The sequence below is a fragment of the Trichechus manatus genome, unplaced genomic scaffold (genome assembly GCF_000243295.1).
Source record: "Trichechus manatus latirostris isolate Lorelei unplaced genomic scaffold, TriManLat1.0 scaffold00013, whole genome shotgun sequence".
NCBI lineage: Eukaryota > Metazoa > Chordata > Mammalia > Sirenia > Trichechidae > Trichechus > Trichechus manatus.
In genome coordinates, this window is record NW_004443949.1 from 1402123 (window position 1) to 1424385 (window position 22263).

At 41.0% G+C, this 22263-nt stretch overlaps 1 protein-coding gene across 1 annotated transcript in view; it reads right to left on the minus strand.

The window, feature by feature from the left end:
* The window catches only part of DNAJC3 (DnaJ heat shock protein family (Hsp40) member C3), a 95698-nt gene that overhangs the window by 73050 nt on the left and 385 nt on the right, over window positions 1-22263 (minus strand). The window lies entirely within an intron of this gene.

Here is a 22263-nt window from a genome sequence, read left to right on the forward strand (position 1 = left end):
AATAGAGTTGTCTTATTGTACTGAGGTTCACATGTGTGTAGAAGGGTGCATATGGAAATTAAGTAGCCAAGGAGGTGGACTATGCCAGTTATCAATTTATATTCTCTAAGATTGTATTCACCCTTCAGGATCTGCTCTGCAACACACAGCTGGACTCTAAGAATTTCTCCTCTACAGAGAGCATCATGTTAAGCTGTGTTAGCAAAGGGCTCTGGAGGGACACTGCAGGAAAAAAAAGCCAGTAGGGTGGCAACCGCTGCCCACCCTCACGGGGAGGGGAGGGAAAAGAACAGACTGGGAAGGGGCAGGAGGGAATTTTCTAGACGGCTGACAATGTCCAAATCTTTACAGAGCTGTAGGTTACACAGATATATGCATTTATCAAAACTTAGAAATATACATTTAACATGTTTGGGTATAAATTTTACATCCAAAAAAGCTACTGATGATATGCATGTTGTTGCGTGCTGTCAAGTCAGTTCTGAGCTCACAGGAACCGACAGGACAAAGCACAACAGCCTGTAGGGTTTCCAAGGCTGTAATTATGGAAGCAGACTACCACGTCTCTCTCATGGAGTGGCTGGTGGGTTCGAAGTGCCAACCATTTGGTTAGGAGCCGAGCAATTAACCACCGCGCCACCAGGGCTCCTTCCCGTAAAGACTACAGCATAGGAAAGATACGCATGGTCGGGGCACGTACACCAATGTTATTCTGAAAAGCATTTTTTGAAAGAGATTAACGGATGGATAGAGCGCTGTCCAGATGGATATGTATACAAATAAGTACAGTAAAACATTCACGGTAAAATCCAGGTAGTGAGTAGTACACTGTAGGTGATGGGTGTACCCTGTAAAATTCTTTCAATGTTGCAATATGTTTAACAATAAAATGATGGAAACATATACAACACAGTAAGTGTTCTGATAGGGGTGCATACAGGGTACTGTGAAGGCACAAGTTAAGGCATCTAACACCTAGAGTTAAAATTAAATAAAAAATTCCACTTCTCAGTGACACTAATCACATTTTAAGTGCTCAATAGCTAGTGGCTAGTACACGGGATGGTGCAGATGATAAAGAACATTTCCCATTATCGCAGAAAGTTCTATAGGGCCGTGCTGGGAAGGTTTCCCTGAGGTGTCACCCGAAACGAGAATGAAAAATGGGAAGGGTATCACCTGTGAAAAGGCTGACGAGGGAACCAGACATTCCGAACACAAAAAATACCACATTTAAATGCTCAGCGCCTCGGTGAACTAATGCTTTCCAGGGAAGCACGAGTCCAGTGTTTCACAGTGAGCTCCCTTCCCCATCCTGATCCAATTATTCTGGAGTGGGACACTTCTCAGTGTCCTATAAATTTGTAATAACAGCCAGATGGAAAAGAGGGAAGCCAATTAGAAATCTGTTACAATAATCCAGGTGAGATGACAGTGAATTGACTATGGAACAGCAGCAGTAGGAACAGAGAAGAATAGGCTGCTTAGAAAATTGTTAGAGAGAAAGAAGGCCCCCTGGGACTTACGTGGACTGTCTGGAGGTGGAGGTCAAAAAAGGGAAGAGCAGAAGTCAAGCAGGATACCCAGAACAGCTACCTGAGCAACTGCCTGCCACTGTAGTCACCAAAAGCAACTGGAGATTCAGAGGTTGCAACCCACCAGCTGCTCCTTGGGAGAAAGATGTGGCAGTCTGCTTCCATACAGATTACAGTCTTGGAAACCCAATGGGGCAGTTCTACTCTGCCCTATAGGGTTGATATGAGTTGGAATCAACTCAACGACAATGCGTTTGTGTACGTATTAAACAGGAAAATTCATAACAGTTATCTTATTTTGATATTAAGGTTTTTCTTATCCAGGAAACCAAATATTAAAAGTCTGAATCAACTACAAAAGCCCGCCAGAAACTGCTCTACAGCAATGTAAATTTGTCTTATCCTGCTAGAAAAGGATAGTTGTCAAACCATTACCTCCTAGTTTAAATCTCAGAAAGGCTCATGGCTGCAGGTGGGTGAGGGCCAAATTATCAGTAGCCAGGCCAGAAGTAACCTGCTATCAGTGGATCTTAGTAAAGAGGGGAAGGCCGGGTTCAGTCAGTCACATTAAGATTAGCCAATGTTTGATACTCTATATTCTCTGTCTTCTCTTTATAAGCCTCATTGTACCTAGCTTCTTTGAGCCATTTGCTTTTTCTGGAATCAAAACGGTCTCCCTACATGCATATTGTAAACAGAAAAGGTTTAAAATGGAGGCACTCCTGTCGGACTAAGAATGATGGGGCCAACATGCATTGTCAGAAAACAAAAGGTCAGGATGTAAACCATTTGGGAAGAATACGTAAACAATTTGCTCTGGGAACCCACTACAATCATGAATTAAAAAACCAAACCAAATCCATTGCTGTTGAGTTGATTCCAACTCAAAGCGACCCTATATGACAGACTAGAACTGTCCCACAGGGTTTCCAAGGAGCGGCTGGTGGCATTTCCTTGGCGGTGTGGCCTGCATCCCAATGTAAGCAGATGTTCTGGCTTTTTGCTCACTCTGGATCCTGCTGATCTTTTGGTTAGCAGCCGTAGAACTTAACCAATGTGACACAATCATGAATACTTGACCACAATTCTACAATCAAGTATAACCAAACTTGCCGGCATCTCACACCTAGGTGGTAACTCACTCCTACCTAACCAAGAGGTCAACCTTTACATTTCAAAGGACTTCAAGCTGAAGCTGATCTTATCTACCATCATTAATCCCCTACTTTTCCTTTGTTCTCTATGTATATAGACCCCTGTTATGGATTGAACTGTCTCCTCCAAAACATGTATCAAAAATCCTAACCTCTGCCTGTGGTTACAATCCCATTTGTAAATGGGTGGCATTTGTTACATTAATGCAGCAGGATTGGTTATGTTAATGATTATTAGGTTATATTTGTTATGTTAATGAGGCATGATTAGGGTGTATCTTAAGTCGATCTCTTTTGAGATATAAAAGAGATTAAACAAGCAAGCAAGCAGAGATGGGGGAAGAGAGACACCAAGCCACATGAAGATCGTCCAAGAGCAGAGGCTCAGAAGAGACAACGACCTTCTTCCAAAGCTGACAGAGACAGAAAGCCTTCCCCTAGAGCCAGCACCCTGAATTCAGACTTCTAGCCTCCTAACCTGTAAGAGAAAAAATGTCTGTTTGTTACAGCCACCGACTTGTGGTATTTCTGTAAAAGCAGCACTAGTTAACTAAGATAAGCCCTCTCTCCGCTTGAAGGGTAGAGCACTTTGGATTTTTACCTACTGCTTCCCAGCTATAGCTGTTATTATTCCTCAATAAAATTCCTTTTCTTTCACTCCTAACAGAGTTCAAGATATCCTTAACTGACAACAGAGAATAACTGCTCAGAATAAATCACAGTCAAATTTTGGTAAGTTTTGATTCTTTTTAGCAGTTAGTAACATTTGGAAAAATTAGCTGAAGGTTTTCAATGGACTGGGAACGCACTGTTATATTTCACATTTAAAACAATGAGGATATAAGTTCCTGCTCTGTGAAAATTCCCTATGTGATGTATATTTAGAAGCCAATTATATTCAGACAGTAGTTCTATCCAATTCCACACCATATCTGTGATGGTTAAGATTGTGTGTCAGCTTGGCTGGGCCATGATTTTCAGTGTTTATATATGATCACTCCCATGATTGGATCTGCTGTGAGTAGCCAATCAATCGAAAGGGAGTTTCCTTGGGGGTGTGGCCTACATCCAATATAAGCAGACATTCTGGCTTTTTTGCTCGCTCTGGATCCTGCGGCTGCCTCCTGTTCATCTGACCTCTGGTTCTTGGGAATTGAGCTATCAGCTTATCTGCCCATCTCGGGATTTGTCAATCTTCACAGCCTGTGAGCAGAGCCCTGCTCTCCGACCTGCCAATCTTGGGTTCACCAGCCCCCACAGCTACGTGAATCAGGAGAAGCCTTGTGGTCTTGCCTGTCAATCTTGGGATTCGTCAATATTCACAGCCTGTGAGCAACAGCCCTGCTTTCCAACCTGCCGATCTTGGGTTCGCCAGCCCCTGCGTTTACATGAATCGGGAGAAGCCTCTGTCCTAATCCATGGACTTGGGACGTTCCAGCCTCTACAATTGCATGAGCCATTTCTTTGATATAAATCTCTTTATATATATTTATATGCTTTACTGGTTTTGCTTCTCTAAAGAACCCAGCCTAAGACAATATCCAAAAATATAACCTACTTCATACAATGAAGATTATGGAAACTAATGTGTTTCACATAACAAGTGTTACTGAGTATATATAATATATCCTACATGTAAACCTGTGGAGATAACAGAAATGAATAGGGCAGTCTCTCCCACAGAGGCAATGAGGAGAATCCTGCAGGCTTTGACTGCAGGGTTCTGACTGACTCTCTGGAAAGAGCCTGCCCTGTTCATCTCTATCTCCCACAGGAACCACTCCTCTTGTGGATGCAGAAACTAGGACAGGGAGACCAAACTTAGGCCAACGACTCGCCCCACGCCCACTCCTAGACTGGTGCTGATTGAGTTCTTTGGGCCTTTTCAGGCTGGGTCTGAGATGCAGGAAAAACAACCAATTGGGTTTATCTGGCTTGGTCTGAGAAGTAGGGGAGTGGAAGAACTGGCCACTAGAATAAGACAGACTGTTTTCTAGCATTAAATTTGAGTCCCTGCCACATACTGAAGTATTTACAGATGATATAATGGGATGAATGGGATTGGCTTCAGAATAATCTCGGAGGATGGAGTGAGTATAGATAAAACAATTGGCTATGTGTTGATAATTTTTGAAGCTGGGCGATAATACATAGGGGTTCATGATGCTATTCTCTACTTTGGTATATTTTTAAGTTGTATCAAAATCAAGTTTTTAAAAATTTAAATCCTTGCCCTGAAGAGAAATTTGGCTAATAAAAATTACCTCTTACTTAAAAAAAAAAAAATTGTTTTGAAGAAAATGAACAAGAGGGACTAGATCAAGTTAGCCAATTGAGCACATGAGCCTAACACCCAATATACTCAAATTCTAGAAATGTCTGAAGTTATTTAAATAAATGCGTAACCTTGCCAGAAAATATTTTTTTAAAGAAGAGGACCATTAAAAAAAACAAATTTTAGAAAAATTCTCGAAACATAAAAAGGATAGGATTGGTGAACAAAACCACATCCAAACACAATTCCAGGAGAAGTCTGCCAGAAAGGTGGCTGCAGCTGAGTTTTCCAAACTGTGGTATCTGATACAAGGAACTTCCCTCACCTCCAGCCAAGCAATTGCTCTTCTCCAACAATCAGCATTCAAAGACTGGCAATGAGCAATTCTGCAACACAAAATTGATCAAAAAACCAATTCCTAACATGACCCCAAGCAGAAGAACTAGACAGTGCCTGACTACCACTACTGACTGCTCTGACTGGGATCACAACAGAGGGTCCTGGACACAGTGGGAGAAAAATGTAGAACAAAAAAATCAAATTTGCAAAAAAGACCAGACTTATTGGTCTGATACAGACTGGAAGAACCCCTAAGACTATGGCCCTAAGACACCCTTCTGACCTGGAACTGAAGCCATTCCCGGAGACCACCCTCCAGCCAAACAATAGACAAGCCCGTAAAATAAACAATAACACTGGAGAGGAATGTGTTCCTTAGACCAATCAATTATACGACATCAAAAGGGCAATATGTGCCCATAAGTAAAGATGAGAAGGCAGGAAGGATAGAAAATCAGGACAAAAAGTAATGGGGAACTCAGGGCAGAAATGAGGAGAGTGCTGACACACTGTGGGGAATGAAACCAAGGCCATGAAATACTTCAGGTACAAACTATCGAATGGGAATCTAATTTGCTCTGTAAACTTTCACCTAATGCACAATTAAACAAAAAACCAATACTTAAAGAAACTAACATCAAATAGGAGAATTAAGAAAACAAAATTAGTGTAGCAAAAAGAGAGGAAAAAACCTAAAAATGAATATAACTGATATCTTTATGTATTCAAAAGGATATAACATTCACAGAAAACAGACCATTCATGTAATCTGTTCACTCACTGCTCTAGCTCTGGGGATGCAATGAAGAACAAGGGAAATAATTAGAAAATTCCACATAGTGAAGTCACAAGATAATTTCAAATAGTGAAATTCCATGAGGCTAAGGTGACAGGCTGCCTGATAAAGGAGGAAGAGTAATTTATGTAGATAAAGGGGTCAAGTAAGGGCTCTCTGAGGATAAACTAGAGTTAAAACATGAATAACAAGGCGGGGGGGATGGTTTGTGGGAATCACGAATGACAAGAAGCCTCCAGCATGCCAAGATCATGTCCGGGTAAGGAAAACAAAACAATAGCCAAGGGCCTAGGTAGGACCAAGCTCAACTTCAGGGAATCTAAAGGAGGCTCCAGCAAGATAAGCAAGAAAGAAGAGTATAGAAAATGAAGGCAAGATAGATTATACAGGGCCTCTCAGGCCATGGTAAGAAATACAGATTTTATTCTAAGTGCAAAGGGAAGCCATTGGAATGGGTTTTAGCAGGGAAATGACAATCGGATTTACATTTTTAAATGATCAATCTGGCTGCAGTGTAGAAAACTGATTGGAGGCAGGCAAGAACGGAAAGAACCATGGCGGTGGTGTGAAGTGGGGACAGCAATCTGCGGTACAGTCCGTACACTGTGATTTCATTTATGCTTTAAAAACAAGTTTACTCTATGTATTTCTACACTGCTTAACTTTTCCCAATAAGAATGTATTCATGTACTACGTACATAAAAATTTTTAACAAAATGAGACTGTGGTATGTGTTTTGTTTAAAGGTGTTGCTGATCACATGCAATAGAAAATTCTTGTTTTAAAGAGTATTTTGAAACATAATAGACACACCACATTTCACAATTAAGTACCCCATAAAATCAGGAAAGAAAAGCAAAATAGCCCTGCATCAAACGTTTCTGTAAACAGATTATAGGGTTCCAAGTATCTGATTACCTGGCTATAATCAGATACTGCAGGGCATATGGGTGATATGGATTTTAACATTTAAAACAGTCCTTATCTCTTACAGACATTAAAATATTTATAAATGAAATAATAGAAAGTCTGATAAACCTCAAAATAATCCACGGGTATAAATAAAATAAGATCAGTCATGAGCTGGTAATTTTCAAAGCTGAGAGATGGGTATACAGAAGTTCATTATACCATTCAGAATCATCCTATCATACTTTTGTAAATGTCTGAAATTTTCCTTAATAAAGGTTTTTTTAAAACCCATTAAGGGAGTGGGGATAGGGAAATGAGAACATGGGGACAGGGAAATGAGAACAGTTACAGATAGTACACTTTGGTTTTTTTGAAAGGTAATTCCAAATATAAAGTATATTGTTATTGTGTGCTATTGGTCGATTCCAATTCATAGCGAACTACAGGGCAGAGCAGAACTGCCCCACGGGATTTTCTAGCCTGTAGATAAATACTGGCTGCTAACAGGTAGTTCAAAACCACCAGTGGCTCTGCGGGAGAAAAGATGTGGTATCTGCTCCCATAAAGATTACAGCCTAGGAAACCCTATGGGGCAATTCTACTCTGTCATACAGGGTCAACTTGTTGGCACACAACAAACATAAACATAAAATGCTGTGCATCACTCATGTAGGAAGAAAGACAGAGACAAGAACCATGGTAAAATTATACCAGAAAATGAACTACAGATAAATTAAGAATGGTGGAAGTGCTATGGAACAATCCAGCCTTAGGTTCCAAACTGGAACACTGAGGTGGCTACAATTACAGGGGCATGTTCATGAGTATTTGTGTGTTCTCAAAATGCAGGGGCAGAGAGGGACAGTATTAGAAATAACACGAAGATTTCAAGCATATTCCTATTAAGATTTTTTCATAGGGAAGATCAATGTACTGAAGACTCCAGACTGCTTGAGAAGGGAAGAATTTTAGGTATGAGGTAAACCACTAGTCAAAAAAAAAAGAAGGACAATGGCCAGTTCCAGGATGATGGCAGAGCTGAGATTACAGAATAAAACACAGGCAGTCCCCAGGTTACAAATGAGATCAGTTCCTGAGCATCTTTAACAATTTGTAGATAAGTTGGAATAGGTACACACAGTTCTTATTTAGCCTTATTTTAGTGCCCTTTTCAATGATTTAAAAGCTGCAAATGCAGCAAGTGAAGGTGATTGTGATGAAAATTTACTGCAGGTAGAGGTGGTTCAATCGTTTCAAAGCAAGGGCAAATTTACATAACATTAAAGGGTAAGTACGTGTGGTGCGTAAGTCAGACTTTTCCTAACAGGGGACTGCCTGTACCTAGGAATAAATTTAGTCAAGGGAGGCTAAACGTTTGAACACGGAAATCTATAAAACATGACTGAAATGAACTGAATAACAGCTAAACAAATGGAAACACATTCCACATTCATGAACTGGAAGACTTACTAATATGGTTAAGATGTCAATACTACCCAAAGTAATCTATAGATTCAATGCATTCCCTATCAAAAGTCCAACAGTCTTCTTTGCAGATATGGAAAAGCCAATCCTCAAATTTGCATTAAACTGCAAGGGGCCCTGAATAGTCAAAGACATCTTTAAAAAGAAAAACAAAGTAGGAGGACTCACACTTCCCAACTTTACAACATACTATAAACAACCCACTGCTGTCAAGGTGATTCCAACTCATAGTGACCCTATAGGTCAGAGCAGAATTACCCCACAGGGTTTCTGTCGTAGTTATTTAGTGGCGCTATAACAGAAATACTACAAGTGGACGGCTTTAACAAACAAATTTATTCTCTCACAGTTTAGGTGGCTAGAAGTCCAAATTCAGGGTGCCAGCTCCAGGGGAAGGTTCTATCTCTCTGTTCGCTCTGGGGGTAGGTCCTTGTCACCAATCTTCCCTTGGTCCAGGAGCTTTTCAGCACAGGGACCCCAGGTCAAAAGGATGCACTCTGCCCTTGGCTCTTCTTGCTTGGTGGTAATGAGGTCTCTATTCTCTCTGATCACTTCACTCTTTTATATCTCAAAAGAGACTGACTCAAGATACAACCTAATCCTATAGATTGTGTTCTGCCTCATTAACATAACTGCCTCTAATCCTACCTCATTAGCACCATAGAGGTTAGGATTTACAACACACAGGATAATTACATCAGATCAAAAAATGGAGGACAACCACGCAATACTGGGAATCATGGCCTACCCAAGTTGACACACATTTTCGGGTGACACAATTCAATCCATAACGGTTTCCAAGGCTATAAATCTTTATGGAAGCAGACTCCCACATCTTTCTCCCGCAGGGCAGCTGGTGGGTTCGAACTGCCGACCTTCCGGTTAGCAGCCAAGCACTTTAACCACTGTGACACCAGGGCTCCTCAAAACATACTACGTTGTTGTTGTTGTTAGTTGCCATCAAGTCTGTTCCAACTCATAGCGACTCTGTGGACTCTATGGACAACAGAATGAAACACTTTCCAAAGTACTATACATACTATAAACCTACAGTTATCAAAACAGTCTAGCTTAATGAATGACATACAGACCAAAGAAAAAGAATTGAGAATCCAGAAATAAACCCATGTGTCTATGTTCAACTGATTTTTGACAAGTGTGCTAAATTCATACAATGGAGAAAGAATAGTTTCTTCAATAAATGGTGCTGGTCCACACGCAAAAAAATGAAGCTGAGCCCATATCTCACACCATATACAAAAAGTTAACTCAAAATGGATCAACAACCTAAATGTAAGAACTAAAACCATAAAGCTCTGAGCGGTAAAGGTTTGGGATCTAGTTTTTGAAAATGAAGTCTTAGGTATGACATCAAAAGCAAAAGCAACAAAAGGAAAAATAGATAAACTGAACCTCATCAAAATAAAAAATTTTTTTGCGTCAAAGGTCTTTATCAACAAAATGAAGAGAACCTACAGGTTGGGATAAAATAAATAAGGATTTAATGTTCAGAATACACAAAGAACTCCTACAACTTAGCAGCAAAAGACAATCCAATTTTTAAAAAAAGGGGCAAAAGACTCGAATAGACATTTTACCAAAGAAGAAATACAAATGAAAAACAAGCATATGAAAAGATATGCAAAGTTATTATTCATTATGGAATTGCAAATCAAAATCACAATGAGAAATCACTTCATACCCACTAAAGATGGCTATCATAAAAAAAAGAACAGAAAACAACAGGTCTTGAAGAAGACACAGAGAAATTTGAATCCTCATCCATTGCTGGTAGGACTGTAAAATGGTACGTCACTGTGAAAAACAGCTTGGCAGTTCCTCAAAAACTTAAAACTCAGAATTACCACTTGAGCCAGCAATTCCACCAATTCCACATACACAAAAAAATTAGCAGAGCATGCTTACGAAAATATCTCACAGGGGGAAGGGAGTGGCTGGCACACAAACGTAGAAGGCTCACGTTATTTGCGTAAAAATACAGTATAACCCAAGAGAAATGAGAGCAGGAATGCGAACAGACACTTGTATACCAGTGTTTATTGCAGCACTATTCACAACGGCCGAAAGGTGGAAACAACCAAAATGTCCAGCAACAGATGAATGGATAAACAAAATGAGTTGCACACATAGAGTGGAATATTAGCCATAAAAAGAAATGAAGAACTGACACTATTACAACATGCATGAATCTTGAAAGCACTATGCTGAGTGAAATAAGTCAACCACAAAAGGACAAACATTGTGTGATCCTACTTATATGAAATATCTGGAATAGGCAAATGCATAGGGACCAAAGTTTATTAGTGGTTACCAGGGGCAGGCACGAAGTGCAAACGGGCCGTTGACTGCTTAACGGGTACTGTTTCTATTGAAAAAAAAAAAAAAAAAAAGGTGCCCCATGTGTTTCAGTATAAAATTGCGCTCCACCAGGTTTTCATGGTGACCTTTCATTTTTGCAGATCACCAAGTCTTTCTTCAAAGGTACCTCTGGGTGGGTTCAGACCGCCAACCTTTCAGTTATTAGCCAAGCATTTGCCTATCTGCACTACACAAAGACTCCTGAGTGTCTGTTAAGGGTGATAAAAAAAAAAAATTTATAAACGGATAGCAGTGCTGGCTATACAACATGGTGAACATAATGAATGTCACTGAATTATACACCCAAGAATAGATGAAATGGTAAACGTTTTGTTATATATATTCTACGACATTTTAAGGAGCCCTGGTGGCGCAATGGTTAAGCACTCGGCTGCAAATCGAAAGGTCAGCAGTTGGCACCCACTAGACGCTCCGTGGGATAAAGATGTAACAGTCTACTTCCGTAAAGATTACAGCCTTGGAAACCCTATGGGGCAGCTCTACCCTGTCCTATAATAGGGTCACTGAATCAGAATCGACTGAAGGCAATTGGTTTGGTTTAGTTTAACACAATTTTTTAAAAAAAGAAAAGAAAAGAAAAAAAAAAAAGAAGAAGAAGAATGCTTTCCTCACCCACCCATGAAAGTGTTTACCAGGCAAGACGTGACAAGGAAGGAATTAAGCATCTTCTATGTACTGGATCCTTCGGAGTCTTTCTTTCACTTCATCTTCACAACCACGCTAGGAAGTATCTTTCATACTTTTATAACCAAGAAAACTGAGGCTAAAAGAAGTTAAGTCATCTCGTTCAAGGACTCACAATAACTGTCAAAACAAGATCCAATTCCAAAGCCCAACTTTCTTTTCAGCCAGCACATGACCCCTTTCCTCAAGTAAACCAGGCTAAGCTTTCTAGTTACTAAGCCTTGCATGCTTCACTCACTCAACTCATCATTTAATCTGACATTTTAGCCAAAATCGTTTCTAACCTCACAGGTTCAACCTGAAGTCTAGGAGTCAAGAATTCATGCGCAAAGTCCTTTAAGCTGCCATGTCAGATTATGTCATTCCCTCCCATGGACTTCAGACTGGAGCCATGAAGATTGGATGAATCCCTGAAAACTACTGCCCTGAGATCATCTTTAAACCTTAAACTAAAAATATTCCCTGAAGTCTTCTTAAAATCAAATAGCTTTATGAGACTAAATGGGCAGCTTCTGTCCAGAGGTGAGATGAGAAGGCACAGAGGATCAGAAGCTGGTTGAATGGACACGGGAAATCTGGGGTGGAAAGGAGGAGTGTGCTTTCCAAGTATAGGGAGAGCAATTAGGGTCACATAACAAAGTATGTATAAATTTTTGTATGAGAGACTAACCTGAAATGTAAACTTTCACTTAAACTACAATAAACAAAATTAATTAATTAATTTTTAAAATATCAAACAATAGTTTAGCTTAACTAGTAAAAGACATCTGCCTTGAGCATTATGCTCTTTCGAGGACTATCCATATGAGAGCAAACTAACAACAGCAACTCGAAAGATGAGATACGAATCTTAGGGGGCAGTGAGTATATTTTAATGGGGAAGGAACAACTTAGAAAAGGAGGGTGAGAATGGTCGCACAACTCGAAGAATATAATCAATGTCACTAAACGGTACATAGAAACTGTCGTACTGTGTACGTTTTGCTATGTATATTCTCAACAACAATAAAATTATATATATTAAAAAAAAGGTATGTCATTCACTCATCCTACAGTCTGAGTTCAAACTAAATTTCTCTTGCCTTCTAGGATTAAAAGAGGTATCCAGTATTTCTCTAATGCTTCGGAATAAAAGTCAGATCTTTATTTGGTTATAATTTTATCCAATGTAATCCCCCATTTAATTATGTGATAAGTAAATACCACCTCCTCTGTGAAAATTCCATGGCCCACCCCAATCATCCGGAGAGCATTATTTTTTGTTCCCCTGGTGCACTGTGTTCACATTGCCGCCATGAACTTGCCCAGTCCAAGAGCTGGCTGCGTAGACCCCCCTGCCGACAAGAGATGCTGAGCCTAACTGAGATCTTCCCGGCTCTCATCTCACCTTCTTCCAAATCCATCCCCACCCTGCGGCCAAAATGCATTCCCGCTAAAAATTCTGTACTGTTTTCACATCACCAGCTAGACTGGATCTAAATCGCTCTAGAGCAAAGGACAAACAACACCATTCATGATCACCATCCAGTCTTCCACCTCCTGCTTTATACTCTTATATCATGATGAACTGGTTGTACTTCCCTGAACATACTATGTTATCTGATGCCTCCTCCCTTCTGCACTTGCTGTTCCATGAAATAGCCTTCCCCACTTTCCCATCTGGAAAATTCCTATTCATGCATCAGAATTCTGTCCTCAAATGCTGGCTCCTTTATAAAGCCTTCTCTAACCACTTCAGTGAGAAGGAAGGAAAAAACCGCTTTCTCTGCTCCTACTGTAGGAAGCCCCGGTGGCGCAGTGGTTAAGCCCTTGGCTGCTAACTAAAACGTTGGCAATTTGAACCCACCAGCCACTCCATGGGAGAAAGATGTGGCAGCAATCATGATTCAAAACAAAACCCACTTCCGACTCATAGCAACCCCATAGAGTTTCCAAGGCTATAAACCTCTAAGGAAGCCAACTGCCACATCTTTCTCCTACAGAGCCGTTGATGGTTTTGAACACCCAACTTTTCAGTTAGCGGTCGACCACTTTAACCACTGTGCTGCCAGGACTCAGAAGTAAACCTTTGGCCTGCATCAGCCAGGAATCGAACCCAGGTCACCTGCTTGGAAGGTAACAACACTAACCACTATACCACCATCGCCCTGGCCCATCAAGATTACAAGAAAACCAAACACTAGAAGATTAGATAGTGTCTTAGGCCAATCTCTTTTGAGATATAAAAGAAAGACTGAGTAGAGAGACATGGGGATGTCACACCACCACAGGAAGACAGGGCAGAAAGTTCAGTACCTTAGCAAGTCCATGATCAAGCAAGAACCAACCGCAAAACAGTTTCAATAAAAATACACTGAGGTGGAGACCTCAGACCTAAGCATCTCTCTCCAATCACCCTGACATAAAAAGTGGTAAGTCTACACAGCCAAACTGAAAGAAAGAACTCAAAACCTAGGTGTCGAGTGATTTCAACTCACAGCGGCCCTACCCTATAGGACAGAGTAGAACTGCCCATAAGGTTTCCAAGAAGCGGCTGGTGGATTCTAATTGCCGACCTTTTGGTTTGAGCCACAGCTCTTATCCACTGCGCCACCAAAAGAAAGGGCTGAGTAATTATGTAGTACATTTTAACAACGTCTGCACCAAAGTCTTCCTAGCTGAACGAGGAATATAAAACCCTAGGATTGTAACCAGAATTGCTCAATTTCAATGGATATTATCTCAGTCTTTGCTTCAATCAACTCTGAAAGCATAAATGTGGTGATGAGAGTACTTGCTCAAGGAATTTCAACTTGGAAAATAAGTTTGGAGAGCTCAAGCAAAAAAAAAAAAGCTCAAATAGTCAACTTCACTTATATATTTAGAAAATATTTATTGCATACACAATCCATTTCTGGTCAGGATGTTTCAGGCACAGAAACAAAGGCCCTTTCCATAAAGCTTATATTCTAGAAGGGACAGACAAAACTAAACAAGATAATTCAAGCAGTGCTACATTTTATGAAGGGAGAATAATAACTGAAGGAAAAAGTGTCTTCTACATACTGCGTCAGAAAGGCCACTCTGAAACAGAAGTGCTCATTTGAAGATCTCAGGGAAGAGTTTTTCAGACCACGGAAACAAGAAGAAGAAAGACTCTTAGTCAGAAATAAGCCTATGGTATGGAATTAAATAAGGCTTTGCAGCATTCATGGACTAACATGTTGGAAAGAGAAGAGGAAGAAATAGAGACAGAGACTACCGAAGACTCTTTGAAGTTCTGCTGTCCACTGAAGCAAAAGTACAGTTCAGTAGCTGGAGAAACACAGGACATCAAAGAACAGTTGACAACAGAGACACTGCAGCATGTCAGAGTGCTGATAGCAATGATTCAGCAGAGAGGAAGACAGTGGTGACAGAGGAGAGAAATGGTCACTGTGGGAGCAAATTTTTCAGAAGAGGAGAGGAATCCAGGATTTAAGCGTAGGAATTGGATTTTACCAGGAATCGAGATGTTTTATCCATTTTAACGGGACAAAAGTTAGTCAGGGCGGGTACAGATGCAGATAAGCTAGTGAATTTTGGGGTAGAAAGAAGAGGAAGTTCTCTAATGGCTTTCATTTTCTCAGTAAAGACATGGTCTAAAAGAATAAGGTAAGGGAGGAGAGAAAACTAGAGTTTAAGGAAAGAGGAAAAGCATAAAACACTGATTTTCAAGAACACATATACCAGAAAAGTATAAGAATGCTGGTATTATTGAGTGTGCATCTGAGTTTGAGATTGTGCACTTAAGACGAGATCAGTTGGCAAGGTTGTCCATTTTTCTCCATCCACGTTCAGCTCTGAGGTACAACAAATAAGATGTCCAAGTTGGATTTAAAAGGGTATTGGATTTTGCCAGATGACTAAAACAGAAGAATACAATGAAATGACCACAATGATGAACAATTCCATCTAAACTGAGTAAGGAGTGAAGGAGAACATGGATGCTTCACAAATACATATCTTATATCTCCTGTAAAATCAAAGATACGAGCTCTATAATGCTTATATCCCATCACTATGGTGCAAACCTTTGCTGACTAATTAAATCCCCTCCCTATATTCCAGAACTCCAAAATGACACAAACTCATCAGATAAGACAAAATCAGATTTCTAATGGTCTGAAGAGAAAACTAAATTTATGGCTGAAATGTTTTAGTCCTAAAGAGCAGGCGACTAGGTCCCCATGATATTTCCATATAAACAAAGATTAACTGCTGGATACTAATCAAAGAAGTCCACAGCAACAGATATTAAATTTAACCACAATTAACTTCATATGGGAAAATAAAGCCCAATTACTACTATAGGGCATCCATCTCAGAACAACTCCCTGTCTGACAGAATCAAATTACTGCATTTCCAGGCAGTCTCTCAGCAAATGCTAACTAGTCAAATGAATTGGCACTCTGACACTACTGCTATCTATAGTCTATCTTATTAAAAGAATTTAAAATAGTTCTGGAAGCTATCTGACCCTCTCCTGTTCAGTTTATATAAATTACTTAAAGTCATTCACTTTCACTACTTAATCTATTTATTCTTTCCACATTTAAATAATCTCCCTCCCCCCCAAAAATTTCATGATCTTCTATACTTACAGATTTAACTAGTCTGTTCCCTATGGTCAAAATGGTTTAATCAGCTCAGCTCAGTGTAATAAAGAAAAACTGAATGTAGGTAGTATGTTCAGAAGAAAAACTGAGATAAAAATATGATAATAGAAAAAAACAAAAGTTTGGTTCCCAGGCTGTGCTACTCAAGTCACCAAACAGAACTAATCATTATCAAAGAATTAAAACCACTTCCTTATCTGTAACATGAGAACACTCAAGTAAATGCTACTGAAGTTTTCTTTCTGCTCTAAAAATTATATTTCTAGTCTAGGGCTTTGGGCTTCCTTCTTTCAAAGGCATCTTTGAAAGAGGGTGCTAAAAGAGTTAAAGGTTCAGAACTTTCCAGTTCATGAGCCTATTACATGGTTTCATTTTCTGAATTACAATTAACAGAAAATGCAGCATTGAGACCCAAAAATTACATCTAGAAGAAAACAAAGGCAAATATTTTAAAATTAAAAAAAAAAAAAATTAGGCCAACTAAGCCCGTGGGGCTGCCAGGAGTCGGAATCACCTGGACAGCAACCAAGAACAGGCTGACTGTTGGTGACTCTCCATCATATGTAACTCTCTGCATCACATGCCCTCTTCTCAAAGCCATTCTCCTTTCTTTGCTCTCCAAGTGTTACGGGTTGAATCGTGTCCCCCAAAAATATACGTTGGAGTCCTAAACCTCCACCTGTGGGTGTAATCCCATTTGAGAATAACGTTTTCTTTGTTATGTTAATAGGGCCATACAGTATACGGTGTGTCTTAAATCGAATCACTTTTGAGATAGTTTTAAAAAAGCAGATTAGGCAGAAACAAGGGAGCACAAACAGGAGGAAGATAGTTGCCATGCAGAAATTGTCAAGGAACCAAGGAATAGAAGCTGAAAGAGACAAAGATCTTTCATCCCCCAGGGCTGACCAAGAGAAAGCCTTCCCCTATAGCATGCACCCTGAATTCGGACTTCTAGATTCCTAATCAGTGAAGAAATAAATTTCTATTCTTTAAAAGCAACCACTTGTGGTATTTGTTACAGCAGCACTAAGAAACTAAGACACCAAGCCTCCAGCCCACCAGCAGCACCATATTGATCTGAACGCCTCCAGGAGGACTACGAGGTTGGTGAACACAGGCACTACTTATTTGGGTAAGCAACAGGCGCTAACAGTTTGATAATTCAAGTCGGAGATTCTCTACATCCCTAATACCCCGTCTAGAGCCTACTACATAAAAACAGTTGCCACCAAGTTGATTTCAACTCACGGCAATCCCATTTTTGTCAGAGTAGAACTGTGCTCCAATGCATATACAGTACATTGGCTGATTTTTCAGAAGTAGACTGCCAGGCCTTTCTTCTGAGGTGTCTCTGGGTGGACTCAAACCTCCAACCTTCAGGTTAGCAGCAGACGGCGTTAACCATTTGTACCACCCAGAGATGTCTAGTACACAGCAGACAGCTAATTTAGCTCCTCTGCATTATTTAGTCCACCACCTGTCTGGGAGTTTGTCATACTGTGGCAGTTTGCGTGTTACTATGATGCTGGAAACTATCCCACCAGTATTTCCAATACCAGCAGGGTCACCCACGGTGGACAGGTTTCAGCGGAGCTGACAGACTAAGACTAGGAAGAAAGGCCTGATGATTTGCCTCTGAAAATTATCCGATGAAAACCTTATGGATCACCACAGAACACTGTCTGACTCGCTTGTTTTGGGCACATCATCAGAAGGATCAAGCACTAGAGTTGGATATCATGTTTGGTGAGTAGAGGGCCAATGACGGCAAGGGAGATGGACTGGCACAACATTTGCAAGGATGGACTTGAACATGTCAGTGATCATAAAGATAATGCAGAGCGACCAGGTAACATTTCATTCTGTTGTACATATGGTCGCCATAAGTAGAGTCAACTCTATACCAGCTAACAACAACAAATTGTTTATTACACCAGTGGCTCTCAACCTGTGGTCACCTGGGAACTTTACAGAAATGCAAAATTTCAGGTTCCACCCCAGACATACTGAATCAGAAATAATCTGGAGACGGGCCAGCACTCTGTGTTTTACAAAGCAGTCCTCCATGTGAGATTCTGATGCACACTCAAGCCTGAGAACCACTGGTTAAACATGCCACGAAATCACCTTCCTATTACTGCTGGTAGCTAACAAAAATTGCTGATTTTTCTCAGCCGCCACCACTCACAAATCCTTAGGCCGACAAGTTGCTGCCAGCCACTGAGCCTACTCCTCCTGTATCCAGCCTACATACAAGATGAACTTTACAGTCAAATAGCTTGAGTGCAAAGGCTGGCTCTTAGAGTTAACAGCTATGTCACCCTGACCAAGTTAATGAAACTCTTGGAGCCTCAGCTCCTTCATCTGTAAAGCAGGGATAATACCACGCACCTCCAGGAACAAGAGACAGCTTACAGAAAGGGGCCTAGCAGAGTGCCTGCAACACTGCAGACCTTCAATAAATTTAACATCTCTTTCTCTTCTTCCCTATCACCTATACCAAGTTCCTGCAGCTTTACATAGGCGATGTTCCCAGCCCTTTCAAGACCCATGGGCCATTCTGTATCCCACCCACTTTTTTTGCCTCTGGAGTTCTTTGGAAAGGGGGTAGACCGATTTTAATGCATTCGTGTTTAGCCTCAAGGTGGGAGCCTTTTGAAATGGGTGAAACTCAAAAATCCTGAGTGGGAGCCTCATTTTTGTGTAGATTAAGCATTGTCTTAGGTGATGCCTCTCAGATGTGTGAATTTCCTAAACTTTTGACAAGTTTGTCCTTATTTCCGTGAGATAAGCCTCCTCACTATGTTTCCCAGTTACTATGTTCTCATGAGAATGTACTTATCTTGAGAATAAGGTATTGCCAGTCTTCATTCAGTCATAACTCATTGTCGTTGAGTCGATTCCAACTCACAGCGACCCTAACAGGACAGAGCAGAACTGCCCCATAGGGTTTCCAAGCAGTGGCTGGTGGATTCAAAGTGCCAATTTTTTGGTGAGCAGCCCAGCTCTTAACCACTGCGCCACCAGGGCTCCTTCATTTAGTCATAGCAGCGAGTTTCTCCTTTATGCCATTCATTGTTTCCAGGTGTTACTGGCTCCCTTCTTTTCTAGCTTCTAAACAGTAAATAATGCCTTTCCAATAAGGACTAATGTATTGCAGTGGTACTTTTCAAGAGACTGGAACTCCTATAAGTTACTCTTAGCCTGCATTAAATCTTAGGGCCCCATCATTGCTTTCACGTGTAGCAGGTGGCCTGCACCACCGTGAGCAGTTCTGCAGTATTCCAGGGCAGCTGATCCTGCTTTTTAGCTGTTAGTACTGCTTTTGTTATAATGAATAATACACAGTAGTGGTGATTTTCCTGAGATTCAAATTCCTTTCGTTTTATTTATCTAGCCTATGAGTACTGCTTTTGCAGTAATGAAGAAAACACTGTAGTGATAATATTCCTGAGATAAAAAATTCCTTGGCTTTATTTATTTGGGCTGTAAGTACTGCTTTTGCAGTAAGGAAGAATGCATTGTACTATGTTTTGAAACGTTTCATGAAAAATAATAAAAAGGCTAAGTAAGAAGAAGGAAACTAGAATAAAATGTATGTGCAGTCATTGCCAGGTACGTTCATGTTTTACAAATTTTCAAGAAATAAAATTTTAAAAAATTTAAAAGAAACGATTTCATCATTAACTCATATCGGCAGGATTTACGTCATGTAGGGGCTGCTGCGATACATGGGATCCCAGATAATGGGTATCAAAATCCATAACTCATTAACAAAAATTCTGAATTGGTCCTTTAATCAGCATGCCTTTGTCGCAGCGGTGACGGTTGTCGGGGCGGCGGAGACAATAACCAATGCCACAACTCTTACAGAGAAGCGGGGCCAGGAGGGTCACTCTGAGGAGTCGAACCCCGGCTTCAGTCCCAGGTGTTTATTTTGTAGTCAGTACAGCAAGCAGTGAAGCAAATAACAGAACAATGGGCTTTGGGTGAGTAACAGTAAGTTTTGGGCAAGGGAGAAGGAATTCAGGTAAACAAGCCAATCAGTAACAGGACAATAGGCTTGGGAAAACAAGTCGTGCCTAATCTCTTTCTCATCACTGACAAGTCTCCAACATGTGGTATACAGCATAGAGGCCTGTGGGGGCTGCAGTTGTCAATAGTGCAGCCATGTTTAAATGGCATATATCCCCACATGCCTTCATTAGTGAAAACACACAGTATCAACAAAAAATTCAAAGGAGAAAATAACTGGGTCTTGAAAGAGCTAAAGGAGATGGCATTCTGGCACTCCTGAGAAACGTCACCAATGACTCCTTTACAGAAAAGCTCTCTAATGAAGTTTTCAATCTTATGCAAAATACCACATGAGGGAAATGAAAAGTGAAAGAGTCCTACAGAATTCTATACAGATCAGCATTCTAAAAAGGTGATCCACAGGTTATTGGAAAATGCAATCATACAAATGTGTGCACCTTTACAGCTTAAAAAAAAAAAAGACATTAAACAGAACAGCCAACTTTCTCTTAAGTAGTCAAAATAAATACCATTAACGGTACCAAACCAAAACCAAACTCATTGCCAGCAAGTCGATTCCAACTCCTAGCGACCCTATGGGACATAATAGAACTGCCCCATAAAGTGTCCAAGGAGCTGCTGGTAGATCTTTCTGTTAGCAACCAAGCTCTTAACCACTGCGCCACCAGGGCTCCTCATCAACAGTGACTGTACATAAATGCTAGGCTGGGGGTTGGGACAGAGGGGTGGGCGCAATTCAAAAGTGCAAGAGAACTAGAATATGACCCATATTAAAGTGGTCCATATATTCAAAGCCCAATTCCCTAGGTTTTCTGGGGCAGCCTCTCTGTCAAATTCTGTGTCTCACTGCTGTCAAACCACAAATTCTGCTTCTATTCAAAAAAAAAAAAAAAAAAAAAAAGTCACCAGGGAAACAAACAAGCCACTGCCATGAATGAGACCTAAAAATTGGAAAGTGTTCAAAAAAAAGCTGCTCAACCTTTTTCCTCAATTTTGAGGAAATTTTACCATAAACAATTCCCAACTTCAGTTCCTCATTATCTGTGTCTAACATTAAAATGTTTTGACCTCCTTACTATTAGCCCTTTTTTATGGGAGTGGGGGGTGAAAACAGATCAGTGCATGCGATATGTCATTACGTTCTAATAGTTCACCCAGTAACCAAGCTACAAGCATTAAAAGGGCACTTTCAGCTTTAATTCTTACTCTTCCTGCTGACAACTAAGATTGGACAGCCCTCTATTTTCGCTATTCTGTTAAACGCAGCCAACATTCCAATGTGTAGAACTCAAGTGAAATGAAAGTGTTCACGTCTTATTTCAGAGACGGGAGAAAGACGTGCCAGTCTGCTTCCATAACGATTTACAGCCTTGGAAACCCTATGGGGCAGTTCTACTCTGTCCTATAAGGTCGCCGTGAGTCAGAATCGACTCGACGACAGTAGGTTTGGTTTGCTATTTTTATTTCACAGAACTCCGAAAAGTAAAAGCCAGCCAAAGTTAAACAACACAATGTCAGGAGTTGTCAAATTACACACCTTAGTGTCTTGCCCTCCTGGAGCTTGAATTCCAACAGCGTCTCCTTATCAAGGCACCAACCTAACTTCTTCACACAGCAGAGTGGGCAGTGTGGTGGTGGCTGCTCACGTTTTTAACTGTCGATCCCGTCCCCTACACTTCACGCAGCGGATCTACACCCCCAGGACTCCAAAGCGAAAGCCACCTCCCCTTTTGGCCACCTTTACAGCCGCCTCCCAGCACCACTGACCAGCAGTGTTCACAGGCGCCAAGTGACGGGCCCGTGCCCGACCAAGCCTACGCGTCCCAGGTCGCCCCGACAGTGGCCGGCCGGTGCCCCGCTCCCTGCCGCGCTCCCCGGACCCCTGGTGCCGCTCTACCCTCCAAGCACGATGGCCCGGCCCCGCGTCCCCAGCTCCCCTTTCCCAAACAAACCCGGAACCAGGCGCCGGCCCCCGCCCCGGGGCGGGCTCAGGCCCACGCCGGG